Raw genomic sequence first — 9,571 nt, 5'->3', positions numbered from 1 at the left:
TCCAAGACGTGGGGCAATTTTTGAGTGCAATTTTGGATTTTGTTGGAAAATTAATATTTTCATATGGAATTAATTCCTATAATTTGTATTGACTGAATCTAATTAATTATGACTAGATTCGAGGCGTTCAGACACTAATTCGCAAGGCAAAGGTTTACTGGAATCTTGAATTTGGTTGCAAAGCGAGATAAGTGTTGTGGTTAACCTTGACTTGAGGGAGTAGGACTTGTTTATATATTTGCTACTTTATTTAATGTGCGGGTACAACGTATATGTGAGGTGACGAGTACTTATGCGTTATGATTGAGTCATGCTGGAGGAATTTGTTCATTTTGACTAATTGCATATTTAATTAATATATTCATGCTTAAGTTTATTATTAATTATTTGATCATTATTCATGAAATTATTATTGATTTAATTATTGTTGAATATTGTGGAAGAGTATAAAAGCATGAAGGGTAATGTTGTGCCATTTATATTATTTATATTATCCTTGTCATGGTAAGGAAGAGTGTAAAAGCACGAAGGGTGATACCGTGCCATTTTCAAAGAGTGTAAAAGCATGAAGGGTAATGTCGTGCCAGAAGAGAGCTAAAGAACGAAGGGTAATGTCGTGCCAATCTAATTATTTATTTATCTATTCATGGCAAGAAAGAGAGTTAAAGCACGAAAGATGATACCGTGCCAATCTTATTATTTATTTATCAATTCATGGCAAGAAAGAGAGTTAAAGCACGAAGGGTGATGCCCTGCCAATCTTATTATTTATTTATAAATTTATGGGAAGAATGAGAGTAAAAGAACGAAAGGTGGTGCCGTGCCAGTTTCATATTATCAGCTGCTCATTTTACTGTTGATAAATTAACTGGCTGCTACGTGACACTTCTCCTGCTGAAATTTCTATATCATTCCCCTTCGCATGTTCCCTCCCAAATTTATAAATTGTTAATTTTTGTGTTATTGTTGCTTCGTATTTGTATATGCTTGTACAAGTTGTTTACGTGCGTGCCTTGTCTTAGCCTCGTCACTACTTCATCAAGGTTAGGCTCGACACTTATCGAGTACATGGGGTCGGTTGTACTAATACTACACTCTACACTTCTTGTGCAGATTTTAGAGTTGGTCCCAGCGGTGTACCATAGACTTGCTCGGATTTAGCTACCCAGAGGAGACTTGAGGTATAACTACACAGCGTCCGTAGTTCTGAAGTCCCCTTCTATCTTATCTAGCTGCGTATTAACTTTCAAACAACTTGAATTTTATTTAGACCTTTATTTGTATTATTCTAGAAGCTCGTGCACTTGTGACACCAGATTCGGGGATGTATTTGGATGATTCGGTTGTTATGGTCTTCCGCACTTTATTTCAGTAATTGACTTCCATTTAATTTGATTTGTTTAAAAATGGTTAAGATTATTTTAACGTTGGCTTGCCTAGCAAGTGAAATGTTAGGTGCCATCACGGTCCTGAAGACGGGAATTTCGGGTCGTGACATTGACCTTGTTCAGATCCTCCATTAGGACTCTTACCTATTCATCCCTCTTATATAACTCATCTTTTACCTTTCCTAAATCGTTTTCTAGTGTGAGTTGTGTGACACTAGCTATTTCTTTACCTATTCCTAACTTCAATTTCAGATTATCATATCTAAGTTCTAAGACAGTTGTGTCAAGTGCATGAACCTTGTTCTTCAAAACAGTATTTTCTTTTTCAGTTTCACAAGCCCTAATTTCCAGGTTTCTGCACTTTGCTTTTAAAAAGTTACACTCTTTTGACAATTGTTCTTTTTCAGAACTTATATTCTTAGATTCATCAATTAAAGTTAGCAATAGTTCTGATAGTCTATCTTTAGAAAGGAATTTAATTTTATCCTTTAGGTCCAGAAGACTTATCTCAGATTCTTCATCAGGTTCATCTTCAGATTCTTGAATTGCTATAAGAGCACGTTCAGTATCATCATCTCCATCATCAATGTCCTTATCTAAACATTCTTCCCAGGCAGCAACCATTGCTTTGGATGGCCCTTTGTTGTATTTCTTCTTATCATGAATATGTTCCTTCTTTCTGTTTCTTCTTTTAGATCTCTCCTTATTCCACTCGACTTCCCACATAGGACAATTCTTGATCATGTGGTTCTTTTTACCACATTTGAAGCATCCATTAGTCATCTGCAAGTGATCTCTTATCCTCTCCTTCCATAAGCAATAGTAGTGATCATTGGATAGTGGTGGCCTAGTGGTGGATTGCTCTTTACAGTTTCCAGGTAGTGCACTCATTTTGATCTATTCCTAAGGTGTTAGCCTCTTCAAAGATAACCTGCTCTTATACCAATTGATATTTTATACTTCAAAACCACACAAGAGGGGGGTGATTTGTGTGGTTCCCAATTTATGCGTGCACTGGATTATCGAAGAACCGGTTCTTCTATATGTTCTTTACACTACAGTTGCGGAATAAATAATGCAGAAAGTAAAGAACACAAGAATTTTTACGTGAAAAACACCCGGCTCAAAAGGTAAAAAAAAAACACGACCTACTACCCAGTCGGATTTTTCTATAACACTTCACTACAACTCTGAGCCAACAACAAAGTTTACAAGCTCTTGTAAACCTAAGGATTACCCCTAACCCTTGTAGCAACCAGCCACAGGCTGTTGCGACTGCTTCAAGTTTGCAAGAGGTTGTAAACTCTGGTTATATTGTTCAAGTTAACTCTAACTTGAACAATATAACCAGAGTTTACAACCTCTTGCAAACCTAAGGATTAACTCTAACCCTTATAGCAACATGCAATAGGTTGTTGCAACTATTTCAAGTTAACTCTAACTTGAAAGATATAACTCAGGTACCTAGTACAATTTGCTTCTTAAAAAGCTGAAAGGTATAACTCAAAATGCCTACTACACTTTGAACTAGAAATAAAGAAAGACACATAAAACTCTTTAAGGAGCTGGTTCTTCAATATGGTTTGTGTAGCTTCAGGATCACACTCTTAAATCTCACAAGAATTGCTCGCAAAATGCCTTGCTATTTTGCTCTCAATTTGTGCTTAACTTCAGTATGTGTGCATCACCTATAAAAGAGAACAAAATTGATATTTATAGAGTTAGTAGAATAAGGATTAACTAGAAGTCTAATGCTTTACTCTTCCTTGGTGGAAGAGTTCTAGTTATCTTCAACTTCTAACTTTTTCCTTATCTTGGATAGAGTTCTCTTCAAGTAAGGAGTCCTACTCTTTATCAAATATGTAACATTTTCGTTCAGGGATTATCAGAAATAACCACCTATACTAATCCATTTCACGTGCATGCCTTTTGCTTGATTCTGCCAGTCATCTGTGTGCACTGTCTATGGACCTGGTTCATGCATGTGTTCCTTTGTCAATCATCAAAACCAAAACTGCTCAGGTCAACATAAGACAAAGATCTGGAAATGACATAAGCTTTTGGTATCTCAATGCCAAGGATATCTCCTCTTATCCTGATTGCCAAACAACACTATCCTGGAGCTATAGCTAAAATTGAATATAAGGTATTTACAATTATGTGCCTCCATGTCAACTTTACGTTTGTATACTGTCAAAACTGAGTTTGCCCTTCGTATACCTAATCGAGATTGGAACATGATGGTTCGAGGTTCATCATTATACAATCGAGCCATGATGCGAAGTTAAGTTGTCGAGCTCGAGACTCAGAGACCGATCAAGATCGAGATCGGCCAAGACTGAGGTCGAGACCCAGAGACTGATCAAGATCGAGATCGGCCAAGACCGAGATCGAGACATAGAGACCGATCCTGATCAAGATCGGCCAAGACCGAGCTCGATCCAAGAAAAAAAAAGGCATTATAGCCGCAATTGGGGGAAGAATCTCGGCGGAAATCACGGCGCAAATCAAGGAGAGACTAATTAATTAATCTATCATGGGATCCCCACTATGTATTTTTAATTATATCCAAAATAGGATTTTCCCACTATATTAAGGGTTGTTATCATTTGTAGAGAAAGAGATTCATTGGGATTTACAGAACATAAAGCAAATACTATCATTTTCCGGGCTTTGATATTTAGTCACATTGTTCCTCTATCAATCACTCTCCATTCAATTCGAAGATGATAAAACTTGAAGGCTTAGGCTAACTAATTCATCTGGTTTGCATTCATTTTTCTTTTACAGCTAATTTCAATATTCATTTACTTATTTTTCTTAATTTGTACCAAGTTATACCATGTATCCTTAGAATTACGTATAAATTCAATTGCTATTCATTTTTTGGGTAAACGGTTTGGCGCCCACCGTGGGGCTAAGGATAATAGTGGTTACTTGATACAAATCTTTGTAAAACACACTATTTTACACTTGCTCTTGAAAGTGTCCTTGCTTTCGGGCTAAAAATGATGAACACTCAGTTAATGGCCATACCTATCGACAACGAATCTAGCCATCAAGATGAGAATAACAACATGACACCCGAGGATGAAAGGCCACCCGTTGACCCTGTTGGAACTCGGGTCGTGGGTCCAATTGACGTTAATTCGCATGTCACCATTGAAGCGAACCAATATTCTGGCCCCAAAAACAGCATTCATGGTGGAACTCGATCTGCAGTTTGAAATACACAAAATGTTGGAGAAGACGGGATCAGCCTACGTATGATTTTCGCAATGTTGCAAGCTCACTAGTTAGCGATAGCTCAGTTGTAGAGCCAAACCCAGGTACCGAGCATACCTGAGCCCCGGTCCACCCCAAGAAGTCACCCACAGAACAGGGCCAGCTGTAATAAGGTCAAATGAACAAGGATCGGGGACTAGCCTTGAAATTATAAAGATGCTCGAGGAACTGACAAAACAAATAGAGTCAGGAGAAAAGAGGATTGAAGCAAATGACAAGAAAGTAGAAACTTATAACTCCAGGGTTGATTAGATCTCAAGGGCACCACCAGTATTGAAGGGTTTGGATTCCAAAAAGTCCGTACAAAAGCCTTTCCCCCGAGCGCATCTCCCAAACCGATCCCCAAGAAGTTCTACATGCCCGAGATTCCTAAATATAATAGAATGACCGACCCCAACAAATATATCACCTCTTACACGTGTGCCATTAAAGGGAACGATCTAGAGGATGACGAGATCGAATCCGTATTATTAAAGAAATTCGGGGAAACCCTGTCAAAGGGAGCAATGATATGGTATCATAATTTACCACCTAACTCTATCGATTATATTGCCATGCTTGCAGATTCTTTTGTAAAAGCACACGTCGGAGCCATAAAGGTCGAGACCAGGAAGTCAGACCTTTTCAAGGTAAGGCAAAAAGATAACGAGATGCTAAGAGAGTTTGTATCTCATTTCCAAATAGAATGAATAGATCTACCACCGGTCACGGACGATTGGGCCGTTCAAGCTTTCACCCAAGGACTAAACGAACGAAGCTCATTGGCTTCACAGCAGTTGAAGCAGAACATAATTGAGTACCCGACTGTTACCTGGGCCGATGTACATAATTGATATCAATCGAAGATTAGAGTCGAAGATGACCAGTTGGGGGCCCCTTCTGGGTCAGTTATCAAAAGAGACATCGACCGAGAACCGATGTTGAACAGGGACCGATACCAGCCATATAATAGAGATCGTACGGGCAGCGGACTAGGGCACAACTCCGTACGAGGTGAAAGGAGAAATGATCGAGAACAAGGGTCTCGAGGGCTGTTGAGCAAGAATGGTTTTGACAGGCATACTGGGCCTAAGGAAGCACCGTGATTGTCAGAGTATAACTTCAACATTGATGCATCCGCCATTATATCGACTATCGGAGGCATCAAAGATACTAAATGGCCTCGACCTCTGCAGACCGATCCAGCCCAGATAAATCCCAATTAAATATGCAAGTATCATGGCACCCATGGCCACAGAACGAAAGATTACATGCAGTTGAGAGAAGAAGTAGCTCGGTTGTTCAATGAAGGACACCTTCGAGAGTTTTTAAGTGATCGGGCCAAGAATCACTTCAAAAACAGGGAGCTCAATAGACAAAACGAGCAAGAAGAGCCGAAACACATTATTCACATGATTATGGGATGGGTCGATGTCCCCCAACGGCTAGTGTTTAAATGCACTAAGGTGTCAATTGTAAGGGAGAAGCGATCTCGAGCTCAGGATTACATTCCAAAAGGAACCTTGTCCTTCAATGACGAAGACGCAGAAGGAATAATGCAGCCCTATAATGATGCACTAGTAATATCTGTACTCATGAATAAAACTCAAGTTAAGCGTGTGTTAATTGATCCAGGTAGTTCGGCCAACATTATTCGATCGAGGGTCGTAGAGAAACTCGGCCTACAGGACCAGGTCGTGCCCGCGGCCCTGGTACTAAATGGATTCAACATGGCAATTGAAACTACTAAGGGCAAGATAACTCTACCCCTAAACGTGGTCGGGACCATCCAAGAAACGAAGTTCCACATGATCGAGGGCGACATGAGGTATTACGCCCTGTTTGGTCGACCCAATTAGAGAAGCAGGAGACTGACAAAGATGATGATTATGGGATCCCTCGATTCTTCGTGGTCCCCGATGATTCCTACACTACCAAATCAACGGTCTAAGAACTTGAGCAATTCACACTAATCGTACATCTTCCCGAACAAAAGGTATACCTGGGCACGGGGTTAAATCCCGAGCTCAGGAAAAAGCTTATTCAATTTCTTATAGCTAACATGGACTATTCTGCTTGGTCCCATCTTGACATGACATGGATCCCACCGGAAATCACCACTCATAAACTAAGCTTGGATCCGAAATTCCATCAAGTGAAGCAAAAAAGAAGGCCCCAGTCCGAGGTCAAACATACCTTAATCAAGGACGAGGTAACCAAACTTCTCAAAATAGAATCTATTCGAGAAGTAAAGTACCTCGAATGGCTAGCAAATGTGGTAGTAGTCCCTAAGAAGGGAAACAAACTTAGAATGTGTGTAGATTATAAAGACCTGAATAAAGCATGACCCAAGGATTCTTTTTCTTTTCCTAAGATCAATCGTATGATTGATGCCACGACCGGCCACGAGACTCTCAGTTTTCTCGATGCCCACGCCGGGTACAACCAGATATAGATGAACCCGGAGGATCAGGAAAAGACCTCGTTTATCACTAAGTACGGTACCTACTATTATAACGTAATGCCATTCGGTCTAAAAAATGCTGGTGCAACTTATCAACGCCTAGTAAACCGAATGTTTGAAGAACAAATAGGAAAATCAATGGAAGTTTATATTGATGACATGTTAGTTAAGTCCCTGCGAGTAGAGGACCATTTAAAGCATTTGTAGGAAACTTTCGATATACTGAGGGAGTACAATATGAAGCTCAACCCTGAAAAGTGTGCATTCGGGGTTGGCTCGAGCAAGTTTCTTGGTTTCATGGTGTCCAATCGGGTAATCGAGATCAACCCCAATAAAATCAAAGTTATCAAGGATATCACGGTAGTGGATAATGTAAAGGTCGTACAGAGGCTGACGGGGTGGATAGCCACCCTAGGACGATTCATTTTGAGATCCTCAGATAGGAGCCACCGATTTCTCTCGCTGCTTAAGAAGAAGAGCAATTTTGCATGGACTACGAAATGCTTGCAGGCCTTGGAGGAACTAAAGAGGTATTTATCGAGCCCTCCGTTGCTTCATACCGTGAAAGTGGACAAACAACTTTACCTTTACTTGGCTGAATCAGAGATAGAGGTAAGTGGAGGCCTGGTCCGAGAAGAACAAGCTACGCAATTCCCCGTTAATTATAACAGTCGGACCTTAGGTGAGGCCGAAACTAGATATCCACACTTAGAAACATTAGCGCTTGCTGTAATAAGCGCCTCTAGGAAATTAAAACCATATTTCCAATGTCATCCAATAAGTGTTGTATCAACTTATCCTCTTCAAAATATTTTGCACAAACCCGAGCTTCTGGGTCTATTGGCCAAATGGGCCGTAGAAATCAGTGGGTACGACATTGAGTATAGACCCTGAACTGCCATCAAGTATCAAATCTTGGTGGACTTCGTGGCTGACTTTATGCCGGCCTTCGTACCCGAGATTGAAAAAGAACTACTAATAAAATCGGGTATATCTTCGGGAGTCTAAACCTTCTTTACAGACGGTTCTTCGAACGCGAAGATGTCCAGACTAGGAATCGTACTAAAATCACCCACAGGTAATGTAGTTAGACAGTCTATCAGAACTACAAAATTGACTAACAATGAGGCCGAGTATGAGGCCATGATTACAAGTCTTGAACTAGCTAGAAGCTTTGGAGCGGAGGTCATAGAGGCTAAGTGTGATTCCCTCCTCGTGGTAAACCAAGTTAACGGGACTTTTGAAGTCCGAGAAGACCGAATGCAAAGGTACTTGGATAAACTACAGGTGACTCTACATCGATTCAAGGAATGGACCTTGCAACATGTACTTCGAGAATAGAATAGGAGGCCGACGCTCTTGAAAACTTAGGTTCATCGGTCGAAGATGACGAACTCAACTCGGGGACTGTCGTAATACTCATGAAATTTGTAATCAAAGAAGGTCACGCCAAGATAAACTCCATAAGTTTAACCTAGGATTAGAGAAACAAATACATAGAGTACTTAAAGAACGGGAAGCTTCCATCATATCCAAAGGAGTCGAGAGCTCTGCGTACAAAGGCAGCACGGTTCACTTTGTCCGAAGACGGAACATTTTTTAGAAGGACGTTCGATGGACCATTGGCAATATGTTTGTGACCGGGAGATACCGACTACATCCTACGAAAAATTCATGAGGGCACTTGTGAAAATCATTCTAGTACCGATTCGCTGGTCCACAAAGTGATCAGAGTAGGGTACTATTGGACCAATATGGGAAAGGATGCAAGGGAGTTCATTCGAAAATGTGACAAATGCCAAAGGCATGCGCTCATGATTCATCAACTCGTAGAACTACTCCACTCGGTCCTATCCCCATGGCCCTTCATGAAATGGGGAATGGACATCGTTGGCCCTCTCCTATCGGCCCCAGGTAAGGTTCAGTTTATTCTGTTTATGACTGATTATTTCTCCAAATGGGTTGAAGCACATGCTTTCATGAAAGTTAGAGAAAAGGAAGTCATAGACTTCATTTGGGACCACATCATATGTCGATTCGGGATGCCCTCCGAGATTGTATATGATAATGAAAAATAATTCATCGGCAGGAAAGTAACTAAATTTCTCGAGGATCACAAGATCAAAAGGATCCTATCAACACCTTATCATCCCAGCGGGAATGGACAAGCCGAATTGGCCAATAAAAGCATCATCCAAAATCTTAAGAAGAGATTGACCGACGACAAAGGAAAATGGGGAGAAATACTACCCGAGGTTCTATGGGCATACCGCACAACATCGAAATTCAGTACCAGAGCAACACCGTTCTCGTTAGTTTATGGCGCTGAAGCTCTGATCCCGGTCGAGGTTGGAGAACCTAGCATCGGGTTTTGATATGCAACAAAGGAGTCGAATAACGAGACCATGAATACGAGCCTAGAATTGTTGGACGAAAGACGCGAAGCCGCTTTCGT

Source organism: Nicotiana tomentosiformis, chromosome 6 (genome assembly GCF_000390325.3).
Source record: "Nicotiana tomentosiformis chromosome 6, ASM39032v3, whole genome shotgun sequence".
NCBI lineage: Eukaryota > Viridiplantae > Streptophyta > Magnoliopsida > Solanales > Solanaceae > Nicotiana > Nicotiana tomentosiformis.
The sequence above is the reverse complement of the archived record's forward strand: the minus strand, read 5'-3'. Positions refer to the sequence as shown.